Source organism: Gobius niger, assembly GCF_951799975.1.
Source record: "Gobius niger genome assembly, chromosome: 24".
Taxonomy (NCBI): domain Eukaryota; kingdom Metazoa; phylum Chordata; class Actinopteri; order Gobiiformes; family Gobiidae; genus Gobius; species Gobius niger.
Genome location: NC_136875.1, coordinates 12,334,669 through 12,358,987, shown reverse-complemented (window position 1 = coordinate 12,358,987; position 24,319 = coordinate 12,334,669).

Sequence of the window (24,319 nt, the reverse complement as noted above, 5' to 3'; positions counted from 1 at the left end):
CCTGAGGCAAATCACTTACAACACCAGACTAACCATATAAATGTCCGTGTCCATAGAAGCGCCACGTAACTCTTCAAGTAAAAGAACTGCATGAATTACAAAAAAAAGAAGTATCTCCAGAAATCAGCAACACTCTGGATAACTAGGCAATGAGGCCCTACGTCAAAAATACAGAAACATCCCTTTAAGGACAGTGTACTCTTGCCTGAACCTAATGTTATTTTTCAGCCCCCACTCAATGGGACATTTTCAGAATCATGAGACGTCCGACTAATGGACCGACCCCAACTGAGCGCTGTAAAGTGTATTAAGTGCGCTTGGTCTCCATGGTAACTGTGGAGTTTCCCGAACTCTATATCGGGTACATGGTTTTTAACTAGTTTGGACAAAATTTAGACCAGTGTTTTTCAACTACCGTGCTGTGGAACACTAGTGTGCCGTGAGGTATTGTCTTTGGGAAATTATCCAATTTCACCTAGTTGGCTTTTTGAAAACAAATTCATTATTTTCCGTAAATAATGTAACGTTTTAGAGTAACCAAGTAATACTCCTCCATATCAGGAAGGTAATTTCTTTGAGACAAGAGAATTAGTAGTGATGCTTGTGGCTAATGAGACTATACGATGTTCCTATTCAAGACACTTTGATGACAACGACTGAATATAGGCTACAGAGATACATTTTTTTATATTTTCTACTGGCCTCGTGATTTTTTCAATGAAAAAAATTTGCTTTGGCTCAAAAAAGGCACTGATTTAGACCAATTTATGTTGCATTGTTTTGTTTTTTTCCCATGTTATTGTAGCGGACAGTTGGGGGGTTCCCTCCCGAAACTATTGGGTTCTTTAAATCTCCCCCGCGCCTGGCACTCACCCTCGACTGCTGCTGCCGTTTTTAACTTCTCCCCTCGGTTTTAGTATTTTAATGTTCATTTATCTTTCTGGTTTTAGAGCTTTTAACGTACTCCGGTGGCGGCTATTTCACCCCGTTTTTAGAGCAGTTTTAAGGTGGGACAAGCGTTTTAATATGTTGTTAACATTCATTATATTTCGGTTTTAATGTTTGTTTCCATTTTAATTGCAGATTCTAGCCTGCTACTGTTTTGTTTAGAGTTCGTATTAGGGTTTATTTTGTTTTGACCCTTTTAGCTCTGCACCAGTTTTGTACAGCCGTCCCTGGGTCTTTTAGTCTTCAGATTTCAGTTCCCTTGGATGTGCTCGGGTGGGGGATTCGGCCCGTTTTCTCTGTTTTGCACTTGGGATTTTTGTTTTTTAGTGTGTGTGTGTTTGTGGGGAGCACTTTCCGTTTTGTTTGGGGTGGGGCTCCCCCCTCTCAAGCCATTCATGTTTGGTCATTTTCTAACGTTTATCTGTGTTTTCAGATTTCCTTTGGTTCTGGCCCAGGGGCTGCAAGGTTTTATTTGTGACTTGCACTTTTAGCATTGGCCATTTTTAATATAAATTTTAATCATAGTAATAAATACTTTTTAATATCGAACTCCTGGTCCTTTTTTAAATAGTGCTTTTAAAATATGTAATTAAAAGTTTGTCTCAGCCTCTATTTTTACAAATCCTTATCTGCGTGTCCTTTGGTTTTATCCTGGTTTTATCTTTGGGTTAGTTATTTTTTAAAGTACCTCAGGTCACATTAGGTTAGGATTAGATCAACACTGCCGGACCAAAAAAAAATACAAAAAGTCCACACTTTCGCCTTGTTTCACTTGTCTACTATTAAGAATACCAGAAATACACGTTACAGGATCAGCAGAACTGCGATTAAACCTTTAGGAGCCGCGGTGACATTGCGGAAAACTGCGGTGGGGATTATGGAAATATTCAGAGGTGTCAAGCCAAAAACCAGAGGAAAGAAGCAGCTAAAAGACGAACTATGAAGGTAAGCTAAGTGCTAACGTTATGTTAGCTATGCTATCATTGGCAACATCACCTTTTTCATAGCAGTACAACACTAAAACAGGGAGGTCATTTCGAAAATGTTGTTGTGACTTGAAGGGTCAAATAATTCATTGGGTGGTACTTGGTCGCAGTTGTGGTCCTTAAAGGGATATTTCAGGATTTTTGACATAGGGCCTCATTTCCGAGTTATCCAGAGTGTTGCTGATTCCTGGAGATATTTTTTTTTGTAATTTATGCAGTTCTTTTGTTTGAAGAGTTTCGTGGCGCTAGGCTAGTGCAAGGCTAGTGCATTTCTATGGTATCAGCTAGCCTGCATTAAAAACAGTCTGACCCTCTCCACAGAGCACCTGAGGCAAATCACTTATAGAAATAGCCTAGCATTAGCCTAGCGCCACGAAACTACGATAACTAGGAAGTGAGGCCCTATGTCCAAAATCCCGAAATATCCCTTTAATAGTGACCAACTAGAGAACTAAATGCTCCCACAGGATGTATAGTAAAATGTGCACACAAAACAATTGAGAAAATGTATCTACTTGGGGCCTCATTTACGTAGCGAGGTGCAAATATATCAAATAGTCCTAAAAAATCCATCAAAAAATAAGTTTGTGACTCCAGCTTTAGAATCTTTTGGCAGAAATATTTGCGCTGCCTCAGCACTTCTCCCGTACGCGCTGTCGTCTGAGAATTGCTTTTCTGTATCCCCTCCGTCGGACTGACAGACGATGCCCCGACACAACGTCTCCATGTCGGGAGTCAGCGGACCCGCCCGCGCTCTTCACGCCTTCCCGGACGCCGTGTGATTTGTCGGCGTTTCATTTTGAAGGGACACGTTTGGTTTCTGGGCCAGCGGAGCGGAACTGAAGACTGCGGCTCCAGACAAGTCCGCGGGAGACGCTTCGGATTTGTCACAGGGAGCTAACACAAATGTCCGCGATTAAATATCGAGGGGAAGGATGTGGCGAAGACTAAGATCAAGCGTGTTCCGTGAGCCGCGGTGTAGAAGTTTAACCCTCAAACTTCGGTGTTTTATGCATAGGTGCAGGAAGTGGGGTTTGGTGGACGTTGAAGTCGCCCATGTCTGGACATCCTCACAAGTTTCACAGGTGCCCCTTTGTCAACGTGAGACAGTGTCTGTGCTGCAGAGAGGAGGTGGAGAGAAAGTGCAGATCACACAAGGCTACAATGAATGTGAATGCAGAGACCAAATACATTATGTGCCACTTAACCAGATTATTTTAAACAATAGAGTTGATGGAGTTAAAGCAGTACTAAGTAACTTATTTACCTTAATAAACCTTTCCGTACTCTCTCTGGGGGTAATACAAGTGTTTATGGGATGATTGGAGGGTCTTTCATCTCCCCCTGGTGTCTCTGGCCAGAAAACCATGTTTGCAACTTGACTGCCACCGGACCGGAGTCACCAATACACACTAATGGCATCACAAAGAAGAAGCTAACAGGCTAACGGGCAAAGCTAACTGTGGGCTAACGCCACTTTAAACAGTATTTACAGCCAAGTTTGAGTGAAAAAAATATTTACATTGTGTAATCGGATGTACAATATCCCTCTGTCCCTTCGCCTTTTCTGTAGTGTTTACATGTTTCGACACCTGCAGTTGCGCTTATGGCCTCTAGGGGCATGAGTTACTTAGTACTGCTTTAACCTGTTACCTGCCACTTTAGGGTTAGCAATGATTTATATCCAGTTCTCAAAGCGTATTGACTGGAGATCTTACAGCCTGTATGCCAGTGTGATGCCTCATTTGAAAGCCAAGACCTTCTAGTTTCAAAAAGTATCTGTGTGAGTGAAACAAAATTTACTGTTCCTAACCCCAATCATAACCCTGGTTAGGGTTACCTAACCCTCGCCCCCTCTGAGGGGGGACGGCAGGCAACAGGTTAAGGACCTTAAAGGGGCTAGATGCAAGCTAGCCATTTTATACTCTTTTATACTTTTACTAGCTGAGACCCGGCCTTCGGCCGGGCCTCGCTAGTCTCCACATTTGATATTCTGAGATGATGAGTGATTACAAAGAAATGTCCAACCCGTCACACAGTTCAGCTGTAGACCAGTGGTTCCCAACCCATTCCAAAAACTATGGCCACTACAAATGTGTAAAATAATGAATGCTAAAAATAATTTCAAACAATCTGCAATTGAGTTGTTTGATGCACCCGTACTCTTTTCTTATATACTACAACGACAATATGTTCGCTAAACTCAGGGAATAGAATTCAAGAGACAGTGGAATAAGTATGGATAAATATTAGGGGTTCAGCTCTAACGGTTTGGTTCACGGTGCAGGACCCGTGGTTTGGTGCATCACGGTAGTGTGCAATCAAAAAAATAATAAGTAGGGTTTGAAATGAAATAGCCTAATGATCGTTGTTAGACAGTATTTATAACGTTACAATAAAATTGGCAATGCTTTCCAAGCTGCTTTAGAATAAAATGAACCTCTGGGCTCACAATACGTGAAAGCAAAATAGAAAACAAATGGTACAGCAGCAAAAGAAAAAAAAAGGAAAAAACTATGCAGTGCAGGCCATGCGCTCGTTAAGTTGTAGTTTCATTTTCGCTTTGACTCACACGGAGGAGAAATCAGTCGGAGCAGCGCGTTTGATTAGAGGCTTTTGGGCAATGTTTTGCGTGTACTGTTTTTCGGAGACAAAGCTTTAGAGACGGAACATGGCCTGGATCTATAATGAACCACAGCCTCGGTTACTGCAGGAGAGACTTAAACAAAGACGCGCAGATGTCTTTTGGAGGATGTAACTGTACCTGTGCGGAGCGTCTGCAGGTTAGCGGTGAGTGACGATGACACACAGCGCCCTGTTAGGATGCACGCGCGCACGCATACACGCGCGCACGCACACACGCGCGCGCGCACACACGCACACTGCCCTGTTTGGATGCGCGCACACGCACGGCAGTCAGATGTCGTGCACTCGCGTTGTTGTGACGGCGGGTTGTCCTCGGGCAGCAGCACCGCGGTCCATATGGACCCGTGGTCAATGGCCGCGGCTGGTGGGACCGTCACGTGGGGGCCGGCCGCGGATGTAATAATAATAATAATAGTAATAATGCATTAGTGTTATATAGCGCTGTTCCAGACGCTCAAAGTTGCTGAACAATTATGCGCACATGAGCCCCCACCACCAACCACGCACACACTCACTACTCTCGCTTCCTGGTGTACCCAAACGGTCTCCCATCCCAGTCCTAACCAGGCCCGTCCCTGCTTAGCTTCAAAGTCGGTATGGGAAATAAACATGGCGGCGCCCAGGCGGCGGCCATTGAGATAGCGTTTTCTATTATAGATACTACTGCCACCTCAGGTCATTGTGGGTATTATGCTTTTTTCAATCACATAGCACCAGCCTATAATCACACTACAATGATGACGAAACCTTCTGTTGGTCTGTAAATGCAGTAAATTAGAATAACTGCCTTGTATAAAATTGCTCTCTCAAAATGTCTGTAGTGAATGTCTTGAAATAGGCCTCTGTCTCTTTAAGAACCTCTGACCCTTTCGGACACGCCCCCTCCACACGCTGTCTGTGGCATCAGTGGGGAGGGGGTTCTGCTGAGGAGCAGTGGTTGGTTACTCGGCTTGTGACGAAAGCTCGGAGGCGTCTCCAGGAGGTGGGGGCGTTCCTAGGAGGACTCAGGCAAACCTATCCCTAAAATGGCCGCCATCAGAGTTTTTACAGATTACTCAAAAATACGTGAATGTGCCAAGGCAACACTTCAGGCATGTTTTTAATGAGGGAATGACACAATAACATGATGTAAAGCTTGAAAAAGTCGATTTTGCATAATACCCACCCTTTAAAATAGAAGCTGCAGTTACACGTATGACCTGAGGTGGCAGTAGTGAGTATAAAATGGCCAACTTGCGTCTAGCCCCTTTAAAGCTTATTCATTAATTGTTGAAATCATGGGGCTGTAAGGGTCACTTTCACGCATTTAAATATGTAGAAAATGAAGCGTCTTTGATATTGTAACGTAACAGGACGCTTCCAGGAAACACACTGGCTTTGTTTCGGTTGTATCTGAAAGGTGGTGATTTTAGGCCAAGGCTGGAAGTGAATTGGAACAACAACACTGTCCACTCACTCGCTCTGCTTTGTATTAAGATAGCAAGAAATCATTTTCTGTACACACTTCATTTTACGCAGCGCGGCCGCTCTGCAACTGCATTACCCGTTCTTCAGATAAATGCACCAAAATGAGAAACCCGTCTCACCGCCTGTCCTGTCAGGTATTTTATGGTCAGAGTGGAGCGGGACATTACGGGACCTTTAACGGGGCTATTTTCTACACTTGCTCGACCGTCACCAGGGACGACTGTATGATTAACATAAAACAAGAGACGTTTTTGACCTTTGAAAAATAGCAGAATGATTCTTTGTGCAGAGATTCGGATTGTGTTTTCATAGCCGCACTGAATCCCAGTTTGTCCGATGTCGCGTTTGTTTTTGTTTGTTTGCTTTGGAGGTTTTAGGATTTGTCTCGAGCCCTGTCCCGATTTTGTGAGGAGACGCGACTTTGGTCAAAAAACTGAAAAGTTGGAAAAGAGTATTTTGACGAGATGTCATTTCCGCGGGTCCAGGAGAGGAAATGTGCTCGAGTGTTTTTGGAAGCTCATGCCCGGAAAACACGTCTCCAAACTCTGGTAAAAAACTCCAAACTCCCGTCGTCTCAAGTTGGACCAGCCAATGTAGTTTCATCCCACTTAAAAAGTTTAGTTTTACATTTGTACAGAGTTTAAGGAAGGCAAATACATGTGGAATATCCTGGTTAATCATGTTTTACGTGAGAGATTTATCATATATTGTCAACTGGACTGGTTTGAAATGTCAAGTCGGTCAATTGTCAGTGTTAGACGATAGAGCCTATATAAACATAGGTATATACAAGCTTTTTGGCTTTTTAAACTTATTTTATGGAGCCTTGATATCCCGCTGACTTGAGATGACCCACTGCCTGACCAAAATAAAGTCGTCCCATGGATTTAACTCACTGCTGTGATCTGGGGTTTCTGCAGTTGGTCAGGTCAAAGAATGAGATCCGAAATCCTGAATGACCAGCTTATTCCATCAGTGGATTTCTTCTTCCCTGATGGCAACATATCCCAAGAGATGACAACACCAGGCTTCATCGGACTCACACTGTGAAAGAGTGGTTCAGGGATAGTGAGACAGATCGACCGCCACAGAGTCCAGATCTAAACCCCATTGAGAATCTTTGAGATGTGCTGGAGAAGGCGATACTAAAATATTTGTCATCTAGAATCATAAAACAGAACAGTAATGTAAGACTATTTCCTTTACATTTTTGTCATTTATTTGAGATGAAACAACTAAGGAACTAGGGTTGGTTACTGTTTAAAAGTTCAGTTAGTACTCGTATCAAATAATTACAAGTATTGAAAGCAGATATATCCTCAGAGAACACATTTTGATGCATTAAAGGAAGTGACTCTAGACCCTGTTCCAGATGTTTATGTAAATGAAACTTTTGTAACATTTTCTACATTATCAACCTAAATGAGAGTCAGCATAACGTTCAAGTCTTTAACTGTTAGAGGCTCATTTCAATGTGATTGAAAAAAACTTCCCAATGATAAAATAAATTCAATAAACAACTTAAAATGCACCGTTCGAAATGATGAAAGAACTGAAAATGGTCATTTGTTGAATTTGTAGCATCAGAAGTTCATATTTGCTGAAATCAAAAACATCTGAACAGGTCAAGTTACATTTAACATAGGGCCCTTCTTTGAGCAGCTTCAAAATTCTTGCATCCATTCAACTTGTGAGTTTTTAGAGATTTTCTGCTTGGATTTCTTTGCAGGATGTCAGAGTAGCCTCCCAGAGCTGCTGTTTGGATGAAAACTGCCTCCCACCCTCATAGAAGTTTTGCTTGTTGAGGCTCCAAAGGTTCTAAACAGGGTTGAGGTCAGGGGAGGAGGGGGTCCACATCATGAGTTTCTCTCCTTTTATGCCCATAGCAGCCAGTGATGCAGAGGTATTCTTTACAGCAGGACATGGGAAAGCACACCTTCACACCTTCAGGGATCCTAAAGGGGCCGACCAGCTCTCTCACTATGATTCTGGCCCAAAACATGACTCCGCCCCCTCCTTTCTGACGTCACAGCCTTGTTGGGACATGGTGGCCATTCACCAACCATCCACTACTCCATCCATCTGACCATCCAGGGTCACACGGCCTCATCAGTGAACAAGACTGTTTGAAAATGAGTCTTCACGTATTTCTGAGCCACTGCAGCCGTTTCTGCTTCAGCTTCAATAAACAGTTTAAGGGAGGCCGGATAGAAGGTTTATGCACAACTGCAGCCTCTGGAGGGTCCTACACCGTGATGTTCGGGAGACTCCAGAGGCACCAGCAGCTTCAAATACCTGTCTGCTGCTTTGTAGCCGCTGTTCTCTTAATCTGGCAGAAACCGTCCATATTGTGCCTTTATCTGCACAAACCCGTGTGTCTCTGAATCAGCCACAAATGTGAAATATTGAAGGTTTTCATACCTAGACCAAGGCATTCAACTCTTCCACGCTTTTCATCAGCAGAGAGACCCTTTTTCTTTCCCATATTGCTTGAAAATAGTAGTCTGCTTAATAATGTGGAACGTCCTTCAGTATTTCACTTCTCCTGGTATGTTTTTTCCCCCCTATGAACTTGATTTATAAAATAGAAACAAATATTCTTCATTTTACGGCCCAGTAAGTATTGGTGCTTCACATACAGAAGAATGAACCATATACATCTTTTATTCTTACATTAGCAATTATAAACACTTCCCGCTCACAGCCCAGTGTCAAAGCGCCGACTGACATTTGACTCCGCCTCGTCTTGTCCAACTTTGAACGGATTTTAACCCCCGACTTCCGCTCCCGCAGCCTCGCTTGTGAAGTTCGAGTCGTCTTTTGAAAAAAAAAAAAGAAAAACAGCCCATTTTTCACTGGACACAAAGGCTCCGCGCCGGGGGTTAGCATTTGCATTTAGCCCGTCATTACGGTGTGCAAATGAGGCGCCCCCCGGGTCATATGCGCTTTATTAACATGTTTTTGCAGCGCGCACCGAGCTCATAATGCGCCCGAGTCAAGACGGTAAATATAAACAGCCACGCGACCCCGAGGACCCTGTAATCTCCGCGCAGTTAGTCCAAGTTTAACCCCACGCATCAATTATTTTAACAACAAATCCGACTGGTGAAAGGAGACGACTTCACCACCTACGGTTGACTGCGTCTTTGGACACGCGCGAGACTGATTTGTTATTGATTTATTCTCAAACGTACAAATTACAGAGGAGGGAACGGGTTAAGGAAAGTCGCTTGTGAACCAGGGGAAGGGTTGGGTCGAACATTGGGTTCAGAAAGTTTTCAGAACTCTTTTGAACTGTAAAACTACAAGTACTAAATTATACACATTTACACTTGTACATATTCAAGGCTGATTACCCACAAAGCCATGTTTAATACGTTTTAGTTGCACAACAGTGGAAGCACCGTGTTTGTGGAGTAAAAGATGCTCAACGATTCAGGCCTGTTGGTGTTTGGCAACTCGAACTCAAGCCGATCATTGTCATTATAATTCCCTTTGTGGAGCTGCTGCAGCAAACCATCCATACAAGGTCTTGGTCCATTATTAAATGCATTTCTTATAGATACAGACGGCATCTCTGGAGTCGCCCATATATGGTCATGTTTTAAAACAGTTAAGGGGGAAAACAATTTGGAGAAAAATCTAAACTTTCTCAAATTATTAAAAAAAACACTTTCACCTCTTAACTCCTGTCTGGACCGAGAGGATCTTTTTCCTCACGTCATCAGATTTGTTTTTCATCATTTTTTTGTTGGGTATTCAACCCATTTTTGTAACTTTTTTGTCATTTTTTTCGTCATTTTTTGTCACTTTTTTGTCATTTTTTCGTCCATTTTTTGTCACATTTAAAAAAAAAAAGTTGTCATTTTTTGTAATTTTTTTGTCAAATTTTTATCACCTTTTTTTTCATTTTTTGTCACATTTTTGTCATTTTTTTGTCACATTTTTGTCATTTTTTTGTCACATTTTTATCACATTTTTGTAATTTTTTGTCACATTTTTGTCATTTTTTCATAACTTTTTTGTCATTTTTTCATAACTTTTTTGTCAATTTCTTGTCAATTTCTTGTGACATTTTTGCCATTTTTTCATCAATTTTTCGTCACTTTTTCGTCTCAGTTTTGTTGCTATTTTCACAGCTTTTTTCCAGAAGCTTTTGGACTGGGGTAAAGCCAAACTGGAAAAGTCGTCCCTAGTGGCCAGGGACGACTCCAAGAGACACCTGGGAGCATTGATGGGACTTTAAAAGTCCCAAGAACGGCCTAAAAGTCTGGCTCCAAAGAGTTTTTCTTTTTCTGAAAATCGCTATGACCCATGTGACCACGCTGGGGTAGGTGAAATATTTTTTAACCACGCTAGTTTTTGTTTATCAGCCCGAAATTTTGAGCATTTTACTGGCTCCAGAACCTGTCAATCAAGCTCTGGAGCTCTGGGGAGGCTCCGCCCACTCCTCGAGTGCAGGGCTTCCCGCCTTTTTGCCCTTTTAAGAAACAGGCTGCGTAGGAGGAGACAGAGCGGCCATTAAGGTTCACACAGGACTATATTATATCTATGATAAAGATACAAAGACATGGACAGGAGCAAAGTGGTTCATTAATACATAAATAACGGAGAATGCTAACACAATGCTTCATGTTAGCATCATGCTAATGCTAACGGCTAGCTAGCGCTTGCTACGACTGACGTTTTTTCACTTCTACTGCTAGAAAATATCCATATGGGCCCGATTTACACTTGACATTATTTCTGTGATAAATAAGTTGATGTTCCACCAGAAAATGGCTAAAAAGAGTGAAAAATTGTGTTTCCTAAAAGATTCTTCTATGACGCGATGCCGTCTGTGTCTATGCCGGATGCCCTTCCTGGTGCAATAGGATGGAAAGTACAGTACCAGTCTATAGTTTGGAAAATATGTGTTTCCTATGTGGTTTTATATTTTTAATTCTTCAAAAATGCCACCCTTTATCATTGGCATTTTCTCCGTGAGCCTCATAAGGTCATCCCCTGAAATGGTTTAACCGTCTGTGAAGTGAAAAGCATTTGACTACACTGAAAAGCTCAATGAGAAAATGTCAAAAGTGCAATGCAGCAATCAAAGCTAAAGTTAACATATTTGTAGAATGTATGTCGTCCAAATAAATGCCTACAATATGAATAGTCTTTAAATAACAGAAAAAACAATACTTAAAACAAGAGTTTCCAAAGTTTTGACGTGTCTGACGTTTCTTACCCGGACACTTGGCGGCATGTTCTGTACTTTGAGTAAGAATTGGTTTGTAAATCTCCTGGTCAGACGGCGAATCCTGAGTTGGTGTTGCCAATGATTCCATAAAATAATATTGAAACAATATTTCTGTAAGAGCGTCCTTCACTAAACGCTTGTGTCCCTCTTGTGGTCCTGTTGCCTCTCCAGTAGAGCTGCACATTGTTTAAAATATACTGCATATACATCTTTATTGGGAATTGAATTGTGTGTCTAAAACTTTTAGAAACTCATCTTGGGTTTTCTTATCCAGTTAACAAAGTACAAAGGAGTAACAAATCATAATTAAAGCCGCAAGCGGCATCTAACGGCCCTCGTGGGCCGTGCCTCCTTTAGCGCCTCTATTGCCGCGTCATAACCCTACCGAGGGCACTAGCCACACTGCATTTTATTGCCCTGATGTGCCATTAATCTTTGTCAGTAAACAAAACTACATTTTTCTCCTCTCCATTTGAATAATGGCTCCAACCTGCCTGTAATCTTTTTAATATCACCCTCAGCATGGGACGGCCCTGACGGGCCGTATTTCAATGTCCACTGTCCACAAGCTCCTTACAGAGGGCGCTAACGTGCTGTAATTGTGTAAAATGTGAGATTTATGTGTCAGCCCCATTAGAATAACACCTCCGTATGACAGTTGACCATATACAAACATTCATTTTCTTGCAATAATAAGTATAAAGGGCCAGAGCTGTGGGCAGTCACTGTTTTACACGGAGACTTTATGTTTGACATTTAAGCATATTTGTCTGGATTAGTAAAGTCAATCATAAAAGTTTCAGTTGGGCCCAGGTGTGAGCGACTCCACCGCAGCTGTTTCCATAAACAGTTGAGCTGGTTGAGCTAGCTAGCTAGCTTCAGGTTAAACAGCGTAAAAGGTAAATAACTCCTGCCCACGAGTGCCGCATATCGGTGTTTACTTCCAGGGAAAAGTGTTTCCGGGTTAGTCCTGTTGTGTTGTGATTCTGTGCTGATGTTGTGTCGTTGAGCCTGACTGAGATCCTCGTAATAGCTGCGGAGAATGACTCGCTCTGAGACCAGCCTTCAGTGACCGGCTAATAACCCACACAAAATAGTCCCGTAGTCTGGCAGATTTAGTGAGTTTAGTCAATGAAAAAAACATTTATTATAAATGTTACGTTTGTGGGACCCTGGTAGAAGCGGATTAAACAACGAGGAGCCGCATTAGACGGTTATAATGCACTTCACGGCGTGCATTATAACCGTCTAATGCACGGCTCCTCGTTGTTTAATCATTGCTTATTGTACATGTTTTTTGTGGTAGGTGGAACCATGCAGACAGTATTCTATTCCTCAAACACAAAAGACTTTTTTGTTGGGCCCGGGTGTGCGTTTCACTGTAACAACCCAATAACATGAAGTTGTTTTTTTTGCGGATCGAGAAGCCCCTCCGACTGCTTTAATTTGTCTCCTTTTATCTGAACTTCTCCAAAAACATGCCCCTTTTGTCAAAACCCCCGAAACAGTCGTCACGCTTTCGAAACTCTCCCCAACTCATTATCAGAGCTTGTCATTCAGAATACACGGAAGAAAAGTCATTGTAGTTCAGACCAGGAGTCCCACTCGGCCCGGCCGGGGGGGGGGGGGGGGGGGGGGGAGACTCTGCTCCAGGTCCTGCCCCGGCCTCCCTCTCCCTCTCTGGAAGCTCGTGCCTCATTAAAAAGCAATAACCGGCGCGTGTATTTGAGCTCTAATCCTTCTAATACTCTTCTTAACACGGGGGAGAGGAGAAGGCTGGCATCCCGCTAATTAAGTGAGAGCTAGCACGGTCGCGTGGCACATGAATTATTAAAACGCTCAAGTAAATAATCCAAAAAAAAAAGGAGAAGAAGAAAAAAGAAGAAGCGAGGAGCCATTTTGGAAGTGGGCGTGAGGTTAAATTATGCATGAAGGCAATATTTGTAAGTGTAATGGGGAGTAAGTGTTGATTTTCTTCCTTTTTTTTTTGGAAAGTGACAAGCAAAATGCAACCTCCTAATTAGGGCTTATTTTGACACCGCGAATCAAAGTAAATATTTAGAAATTTTGCCGGTGGAAAAAAAAAAAGTCTGGGAGGTTTCCACTTGCCTGATCTCCATCTGCTGCTGCTGGAGGTGCCGGGGGTGGGGGCAGAGGAAGAGTCTGGAGGAGCGAGCGGGGAGCCGGTTTAATAGCGGCTCAATTAGCATGAGTGGGAATGACGACAGGAAGTATCAGAGATGGGTTTTTTTTTTATTAAGTCGGAGTGAAATGCCAGTTGCAATTTCACAGAGTTTTAAAAATGTTGGTTTTGGAAATTGAAGTGGAAATGTTGCGCTGGGGGGAAAACATTGACTAATAGTTATTCACTGCCGGACCAGAGAAAAAAAAGTGGCAATAAACAAAAGTCGCTCTGATATTTTGTTTTTAGCTTTGATTCCAGCACTTTCGCTTAGATAAACTTCAGCAAAGTTAAAGGTTCCAGTGTTGTTTGTTAAGGCGAGACACGGCAGGTGGAAATACTTTTATTCACGCAGTGGTCAAAGTGGAGATTTTTAGCTAGTTTTCTCCCTTAGGCAAATGTATTTATAAAGCTCATCTCATGCACAAGGCAACTCAATGTGCCTCACAGCAACAACAAAAAACACAATAAAACAAATCAATCAATACATTCATAAAAACATACCAAATTACAAATATGGATATAAGATAAGATAAGATAAGATAAGATAAACCTTTATTGATCTCACAAAGGAGAAATTCACTTACAGTCGGCGTTCAAGAAGTTAATAAAGTGCAGCTGATACAGAGATTATTGCACATGTTACTTCACAGTCTTATTGTACAGTCTGACAGCAGTGGGGATGAAGGCTTTGCGGTAGCACTCCGTCCTGCACTGAGGGTGTCTCAGTCTGCCACTGAGAGAGCTGCTCAGCTCCTCTACAGTCCCGTGCAGTGGGTGGGAGGTGTTGTCCATGATGGAGGTGAGCTTGGCTAACACCCTCCTGTCCCTCACCTCCTCCACAGAGTCCAGGGGGCAGCCCAGGACGGAGCTGGCCCTCCTGACCAGCTTGTTCAGTCTGTTCTTGTCCCGCTCTGTGCGGCCCGGGGCCCAGCACACGGCAGCGTAGTGGAGAGCAGAGGCCACCACAGAGTCATAAAAAGTCCTGAGCAGAGGCCTGCTCACTCCGAACGATCTCAGTCTCCTCATATATTAATACTATATATTAAATGTAGTTAAAATACCATCAGTTACCATAGGCAGCCGTAAATAGGCATGTTTTCAGCCTGGACTTTAAGGGGCTAGACGCAAGTTCGCCATTTTATACTCACTACTGCCACCTCAGGTCATATGTGCAACTGCAGCTTCTATATTAAGCTCGTGCACTTCAGACCCAAAGTAACAACTTTCTGAGTGACAGTGCAGGATTTTAGAGGCAGTTGTGGTGAACAGGTCTGGGCTCATTCTACACATTGGGACATTGTTGGAACATGTAGGGGGAGGAAAATACAGAATTTTAACATGTTTAAACTCCGTATAGTCCCTTTAAACATATTAGGAGTTGAGGTCTGTCTCACGTCCTTACTGAGGCTGTTCCACACTTTTGCTTTGTGAAACTGAAACACAGCCTCACCGTGTTTAGTCCTGACTCTAGGAACCACCAGGAGACCCCTCCCTGAAGATCTCAAGGTCCGAGATGGTTCATGCAGCGGTACCACGTCAGCTGTGTATTTTGGTGCCCGACCATGTAAAGACTTTTAAAATCTATTTCCTTAACTCTTGTGTCGTCCCAGGGCCGCTTTGTCGATGCGTATCTCTGTCATAGTTTTATCAAATGGTCTGAATTTTCGGATATGCGTTAACTTCCATGACTTTTAAGTGATTACAATGTTATGAGAAAGAGTTACACTCGTGGTCACATTTTGTTTCTCTAATATCTCAGCCATAAAATATAATTTTTCAATAAGTTTGGGTTCTATCTTTAGTGTAACTTCAGACTAAGTAAGGGATAATGTATAGAATGCTGGTCATTATCGGGAAAATAAAAACCTTCAGGGCGAAACAAGACCCCTCCGCTTCGCGTCGGGGTCCGGTTCGCCCTGTCGGTGCTTATTTTGACCGGTAGAACGTTGGGAAATCCCATTCAAATCAACGGAGCTTCTACTTACGTTGTGAAGAGCCGTATAATAATGGCATATGATACCAAATGTTTGTGTTTTTTATTATTTTTTTAGTTCGTAGAAAAACAAAAACAACTCCTGAACAAACAACAGTCATAAAATATCAAAAATCTAATTCCGAGGATAACTCGGACTATCTGGTCAGTTTCAAAGTGAAAATAGTCAAAATTTTGTATAATGCAATTTTTGAATTTTTTCACATATATTTGAATGAGAACAAATAGTTGCACTCGTGGTCACCTGGGTCATTTTTGACCCCATTTTGTTTCTCTAATATTTCACTCTGAAATAAATGTGGGTTCTATCTTTAGTTTGACTTCATAAAAATGCACTGATAGTAAATTTACCAGTTTTTATTATTTTTTGAGTCGATACGACCAAGCTCTTCCACGTTTTCCCTAGATAATTGGCATGGTTAATTTTGAGTAACTAGACTTGGATCGTGTAACTTTTCACGTAACCGTATTTAAATAGGAAAACGTGGAAGAGCTTGGCCGCTTCGAACTTAATCCGTACCCAGGCAGTTACCATGGCGACTGTTCAGAAGTGAAACAGATGGAATTCAATGGATTTAGTGATTTGGAGTGAGATGGAGAGTTTGGTATGATCTTTGTGCTATAGTTTTATCTGAACTGTTTATGTGACGTTAACAAACCAGACTATTTACTTCGTTGTTTATGCTAACCGTTATGTAGCTAACCATCAGTGTGTTTCGTTAGCATACCGTATGCATATTCAGCCTGTTCTTTTTTTCTTCATGAGGCATTTTGTGGCTGGTGCGTCTTATACATGCGTTTCCAATGACATCACATATAGTTCCGGCGGCCATTTTGAATACCGAGGTAGCATTATGCAGTACTACAACCTGTAACATTATCTCTACTCAGGATGAAAATGAAAGACAACTGATTGACAGTGACATTTTTATTTACTCGTAATCATTGCTCAAGAAGAAAACAGTAAAAACACGGCCCCAGAGACGCACGTTTATGTGAAGAAACCAGCAAATGTGGCGCAGACGTAGCAGCTCTGTCTGTGGAGCTACAGCAGGATTTACTAAAGCTCTGCTTCACTCTGAAGACTAAATGAACACATCAAAGAGGAAACAGAAAACCTTTCTCTGTGATTTTTACAGTTTGTCATGTCAATAGAGTCTCAGTCTGAGTCTGTGTTAAAGCTGCTCAAGAAGTTAGCATGCTACCGGTTAGCAACTGTCAATGCCTTCAACACGATAAACACATGTGTGGCTCACATCTATGAACACTGAGGAAATACTACAGTAACAGCTCAGCTCTGACCTCTGTCTAATGTTGTAGTCAAGGCTAGATGTTTGTGGTTCAACGCTTTCTCTTGGAGAGGTTGGAGCTGAACTGTTAAAGCTAAATGCTAACCGGTAGCATGGTAACGTCTTGACCTCTTAACTCCCACCTGAACCAAAAGGATCTTTTTCCTCACGTCATCAGATTTTTTTCCATAATTTTTTTGTTGGGTATTCAACTCATTTTTTTTTTTAGTTTTTTGTCATTTTATTGTAATTTTTTCTCACATTTTTATCATTTTTTGGTCATTTTTTTTTTTTGGTCACATTTTTGTCATTTTTTTGTCATTTTTTGTCACATTTCTGTAATTTTTTTGTCATATTTTTGTCACATTGTCACATTTTTGTCATTTTTTCAACAGTTTTTTTAATCACATTTTTATCATTTTTTTGTCATTTTTTTTCTTTTTCAAATTTTTGTTATTTTGTAGTCACATTTTTGTCATTTTTTGGTCATTTTTTGTCGCATTTCTGTCATTTTTTTGTCACATTTTTGTCATTTTTTTGTCAAATTTTTGTCATTTTTTCGTCCATTTTTGTCAATTTCTTGACATTTTTGCCACTTTTTCATCAATTTTTACTCACTTTTTTGTCAATGTTTTCTCACTTTTTTGTCACATTTTTGTCACATTTCCATCATTGTAAAGTAACATGTGCAATAATCTCTGTATCAGCTGCACTTTATTAACTCTGAGTGATCTTGAATGCCAACTGTAACAAGTGAATTTCTCCTTTGTGAGATCAATAAAGGTTTATCTTATCTTATCTTATCTTGTTTTCGTCTCAGTTTTGTTGCTATTTTCACAGCTTTATTCCAGAAGCTTTTGGACTGGGGTTAAAGCCAAACTGGAGAAAATGTGCTCGGTTCAGGTTCAGGTTAAGGGGTTAAACACTGACTCACTGGTTTCTTCACGTAAACGTGCATCTCCTGGGCCGTGTTTTTACTCTTATTTTCTTGAGCAATGAATACGAGTACATAAAAATGTCACCGTCAATCAATTGTCTCTTTTTTATATCCCGAGTAGAGATATTGTTACATGTTGTCGTACTGCCTAATTCTACTCCGGTATTCAAAATGGCCACCATAACAACAAAAGTCACTGAAAAGCATGTATACTCGGCACTGTAAATCGCGTTAATCTTGCTCGAGTAAATATTTTGTGTTCCCCGGTCACCTCCGCGAGCCAGAGTCCATCCAAACTAATCCAATAAAAGAACCGCGGCGCATTGTGCTCGCCGCCTGTATCCCACATCCATTCGGTGATTCTTGAACACTCTCCATTTTGAAAATAGACGATCAAATCCACTTATGAAACGGTCCAAGAGGGAGACAAAAGGTTCCATCCCCGTTTTTTTTTTTTTTAAAGCGCCAGAAGAGAGAGATGAAGACAGAAAAGCATTTCGAGCAAAGAGAGACGAGAGGCCATTTAGATGTTTTTTTTTTTCCCTCTGCGTCTACTGGAGGTGCTTTTAACATTACGCTCCCGCTCCGGCTTTTTCCCCATTCCCCTTCAACCTTGCCGGGCAAAAATAAATAAATAAGCGAAAGCCCCTGCGTGTGCGCGTAATGGGCCTCGATTGAGACGTTCCTTCGAAAATATGTAGCAATACCGCGGACGCCGGGGCGGGAAGCTATTCGGCGAGGCAATCCAATTTGTTTCTTGCACACTCCACCGGCGGCAGATCAGAACAATTGATACATTAGGAGGGGTTTTAGCGAGCAGATATGGCAACCCCGACGTGGGGGGGGGATATATCGCGGCGGAGTGCTCCTGAGGTAAATTTAGCTCACGGATCATTGCGCAGGCCGTAATGTGAAAGTATGATAAAAAAGAAAGAAAAAGAGATTGCTTTATTCGCGCAGTTATCAATTTAATTCAGTGGAGGAGGTGCGGCAGGGAGCCAGCGGTTAGCGAGGTTTATTTGATGTTTTTCGTCGAGTTTCGAGAGGGAAAAAGAATGGGATGAATTTGCTAACAAAGTGGTTTGGGAAGTGACTATGCTGGACTTCAAGGAGTGATGGGTAAAGTAGAAAATGCATGGAGGCTCAGACGTGGTTCTGTCTTTGGAAAAAATGCCGTCTCATCTTATGGCTTGAAATAGTACTCAATAAAGACATTCGAGTGGGTTTGGACTTGGATTGCCAATGGACCAAGCATTAATTCGCTTTAAATGAGAGAGAAATTAAAGCAGTGCTAAGTAACTCATGCCCCTAGAGGAGACAAGCGCCACTGCAGGTGTCGTCCGTGAGAGTAAATACTACGCTGACAGAAAAGACAAAGGAAGAGAGGGATATTGTACATCAATTACACAATGTAAATACTGTTTAAGTGGCGCTAGCCTGCAGTTAGCTTTGCCCGTTAGCCTGTTAGCTTTTTCTTTGTGATTCTTTTAGTGTGTATTGGGGTCTCTGGTCTGGAGGCAGTCAAGTTGCAAATGTGGTTTTCTGGGCAGAGACCAGGGGGAGATGAAAGACCCCGCACCCATCAGCCCATTAACACTTGTATTACCCCCAGAGGGCCTACGGAAAGGATTTATTAAAGGGATATTTCAGGATTTTTGACATAGGGCCTCATTTCCTAGTTATCCAGAGTGTTGCTGGTACCTGGTTAGATTTTTTTTGTGTGTAATTCATGCAGTTCTTATGTTTGAAGAGTTTCGTGGTGCTAGGCTAATGCACGGCTAGCGCATTTCTATGGTATCAGCTAGCCTGCATCAAAAACAGTGTGACCCGCTCCACAGAGCACCTGAGGCAAATCACTTATAATACCAGACTAACCATATAAATGTCTGTGTCCATAGAATCATGTTTGGAATGTAACTGACCTGCATCACATGAATGATCGCATTTTGAGGGACTATTTTCTAGCAGATCACTCCGCCGCTGCGTAGCTTATACAACCACGAAGCTGATGCTGCTCAAATATAAGGTATTTTAAATGCAAAATGGTTCAAATTATTCTATTAGTCTGGTGTTATAAGTGATTTGCCACAGGGGAGCGGGTCAGGCTGTTTTTAATGCAGGCTAGCTGATACCATAGAAATGCACTAGCCTTGCATTAGCCTAGCGCCACCAAACTCTTCAAATATAAGAACTGCATAAACTACAAAAAAAAAAAAAACATCTCCAGAAATCAGCAACACTCTGGATAACTAGGACATGAGCCCCTACGTCAAAAATCCTGAAACATCCCTTTAAGTAAAGCCTGTGTTCACTGCCGCCCAGCCAGTCCAGATGTTTTTGCTGACACATGAATAACTGTGGTATAAGACCCGGTTCCACTTGGCTCACCCCTGTGATCCAGACTGTATCACTGTATCCGAGACCACGTAGTCTATTTAACACCCATTCAATTGAACCTCTTAATATTATGGGGAAAAAAATCCCCTCGACCTTAACACGTCACATTCAAAAACACTTTCGAAAAATTGTTGACAAAAGCGTGAATTACAAAAAAAGAAAAAAAAAAAAAAAAGTCTCATCTTATCTGGCTGTGTGTGCGAGCGCCGGGACAGCTGTTCGGAGCCTTTGTCATGCTGATAGCGTCTAATAATGCGCCATAAATTAAAAGCCGGCGCATCAGTGGGTCCGCCGCGATAAATACTCGCGTCTGCGCGCCAAAACCATTATACCGGACCGGGGAGTGTTTTTTTTTTTTTCTTCTCCCATTTATTCATTTTAATAGGATTATTCATGAGCCGATGATGTCTGCGGCGGCCTTTGTGCGGCGGGACCCGACCAAAACGCATTATCGCGGCCGGTATATAAAAGACCCCGCGCACCTGAAAGTCAAAACTCGGGGTCGGAAAAAAAACGGGGGCCCTCACCTCGCGACTCGTCCAATTTCACACTCGCTACGTTTACAAGGGCTGTTGTAGTGTTATGGTAATAAGACATTTAAGATACATGTGGACGGAGCGTGTAGGTTGACCTCGGCTAATAATGGAGCCGATGAAGAGACGGTTGTGCGTGTGTTAAAGTTGTGGAAGCGTTTTGATGCGATGGAGCTCGGGAAGTCACGCTCGGGCTGCGCAAAAATGGGAATCCCGATTGGAACGCACAGTCGCGAAGACGGCGTGATTGTGGGCCATTGGAAAGCCTCATGGTGCACACTCCAGGGCATCAGGGGGCGCTGTGCAGTTTAACTATCGATGCAAGCGGGTGTCACGTGGATCCTCAGGAGGCGCTGCTCTTCCTCTCTCGTTATTCCCCTATGACTTAGTAGCTCAGGATTACATGGCAGACAGTGAGTTACTAACAGTCACTAAACATGATGCAAGGAATTCACTGGAGGAAACTTCCACGGGCGTTTTTTCTCTTTAAGCTAACGGCTAATACCATCACCCAGGACAAGCTCAAATGGGACCATCAGCTCCCTCATCAAGACGGCCCTGCAGAGGATGTTCTTTGTGCGGCAGCTGAGGAAGTTTTAAGGAACAGGCCAAGACCAAAGACCCAGACAGGTACGTATCAACTTGTGAATTGAATTCCTTGCAGAAATGTTATTATATAGGCCAAATGAAGCAAGATATCCAACCAAAACCAGTTTATAAACAACTTTCTGGCCTCAAAATATCAATCTCAACAGATTGATATTTTAGTGAGCCGCTGCCCCGCGCTTTCTCGCTCGCTCACTTCACCTGGGCAGCGCAACAGTTACGCCGACACAGCGCGCAACTGTGCACGAGACTGAGCACAAAACTACTCCAAGTTTTGTGATGACTGTAGCTTTCATAATAGCCGCGTGAAACATGAGAGCATCTATAAGCTAACCTATAAAGCTAACATAGCCACATTTACTGTGAGGCTAAATTGACTGGGCAGGTGCCCGTGGTCTTATGCACGCTCTGCGCTCGTTTGATGCGCGGTTGCAGTCAGTGAGGAGAGGGCTGACCTCTCCAGGTGGACCATGTGGTCAGTGAGGAGAGGGCTGACCTCTCCAGGTGGACCGTGTGGTCAGAGGGCTGACCTCTCCAGGTGGACCGAGTGGTCATAGGGTGCTCACAGATATGAGCGGTTCTGACGTGGTTTCTGCTGATCAGAGACGTTATAACAAGTTTACTAAAACTGAACGTGTCCAAAGAGACTTACAACTATTCCACATGCCAAACCATTTGTAAGCTTTTAGTCGCCCACTGAAGCCAGAAAAAAACAGATACCATTGTCTTTTGTATGGTATAGGGTGGCATATTCTGCAGTGTATGTTAGATTTCTATAAATAGTCAATAAATGTTTAATATGTATATTTAAAAATCCAAAATGTAACAACATTTAGAGTACTTTATCATGTATTTGATCTCTTATTAGCATAATAATATTTCTCAAAATCATCTTAGGGGCCAGAGGTACTGTCCTGGAGGGCCGGATTTGGCCCCCGGGCCTGACGTTGTCTACCCCTGGGCTAGAGACTGACTTTTATTCCTACATACTCTGGAATTTATGCTCTACAGGGCAGGGGCCGGATTAAATCATCTCGCACAAACCAGATCTGACCGGATTGGCAGAGCAACGGGCGGTGGATTTTCGTACTTTAGAATTTACAGCGAGCTTTCACCGAGGTAAATATTTGACGGAGCAACTGGTGTAATACCGGACTCTCAAACATCGGATCCGCCGCGAAGAAAACAGCAAATCGGCGCCAATCTCCTCATTTCTTCCCTCTTTATCGCGCTCCGGTCCTTTTTTCTACCACGCATTGTAATCCTTTAAAAGCCCCAGCGTTCTCCGGCCTGTTGATGGAGGCTGGTGTTATGTTTTCTCTTCATGTTCTTTCTGTACTCACATCTCTCTCATCTCGAAAAAGCTTTTCCAGCCCGCACTCCGGTGGCCATTGCTTTTTTTTTTCTTTTTTCTCCCCCCTCTCTTTTCTTTTCTGCTGCAAATTCAATCGCGTTGCAAGGACACCGCCAGCCTTTTTTGAACCGCCGAAATGCGTTTTGCTCATTGCCGGCGTCCTTCGGGCCCCCCCCCCCCCTCCTCCCCGAGCGCTGGATGTTACGGAACAGGCAGGTCGTACGGCTCATGAAGAGGGTTTTTTTGAAGCATTTACAGAAGAGACGAGCCGCGCTTCATAACCCTGACTTTTTGTTTGCTTTAAACGGCCCACGTTCTGCTGCGCCTGACCTCTTTTGAGCTTTTAACCATGTTATAATGTTGTTCCCTCGCGAAAAAACATTCCTGGAGATGTGCCGGGGTGGAAAGGGAGAGAGTAAAATCGTACAAATTGACTGTGGATTCTTTTAAACTTTCATTTCGCTTCATTGTACCGGCAGTGTCTGAGCAGCGTTTAATTCTATGTCTGTCTGTGTAGGCTCTCAAAGCCCTTTTCCACCAAGCTGGTCCTGGTGCTGGGCCAGTTCCAGTTTCAGAACCGGTTCTTTCGTTTTCTACTGAAAAAACGCTGGCTCTTGGTTCCAAAATCTGGTGCCGGTTTGGGAACCAGTTAAAAGCTGGACCAAGAAACGAGCACCAGTGATGTCAGCGGCTGGGGGCGTGGCTTTCTCTTCTGACAAACAATCAATAATAGTTAGTTTGTGCTTAGAACTTCCTGGAGAAGCCGAAACAATCTCTGTGGAGGAAACTAACTGTTTCTTTAGCTAAAACAAGAGGGAAAGAAGAAATAAAAATGTTAACGGCTGCTGTGACTGAAACATAAACTTATTTTTCTGTATTTTATAACCAGAAGTGGCTGTAGTAAGATGTTTCTATCCATGTTTTATGTTGACTTCCCAAAGCGTTGCTATGGCAATAGGCACAGCTCTCATTTTGGTGGGAAACCAAGTCAGTATGGAACCAACCCGGCACCAGAACCAGCCCAGAACCAGCACCTTGGTGGAAAAGCCCTATCAGTGGTACAGGAGTTGTCCATCATGTGGTTCTTCATGTAGGTTCTTGAGTTGCCTTCTGTACTCTGTCGTTGAAGTGTCGAACGTTTCGCCTCTTCATCCGAGAGGCTTCGTCAGCGACACTAAAGTTAAGTTCAGCCCGCAGCCAAGATAAAGACTCACCTCTATTTAAGGAACAGGCCACCGTTTTTACATACTGAGATATGTTCTTACCTGAGCTTTGACGAGTTCTTTAGGACCAGTCTGGTCTTCACCCGTGCCTTCAGTCACGTAAACACAGCGCAGACGGCGTTAGCATTTAGCCTCTCCCTCTCTCCTCTATAGCTCCAACACAGGTCAAGATAGAAGCTACCAAGCTCTTCCACGTTTTCCCTATTTAAATATGGTTACGTGAAGTGTTCCACTACAAAGTATAATTACACAAAATTAAACAATGTGGATTTTCTAAGCGGATAAAAGGGGGGACTATATTGTAAGGCGTAGTAATACCAGGAGTAGCTTGGCATCCGCACAGTGAAGTGAAGATTACTGCGCGGATTTCGAACTACTCCTGGTATTATTAGTTCCCCCTTTTATAGAGAAGAAGAGAATATTTTCTTCGTCTCCGTTTAAATGAACGGGCTTCGCGCTCGACCGGAAGTGTCTGTACAACGGAAGGTGCCGAGACAAAGCAAAAAGTGGCAA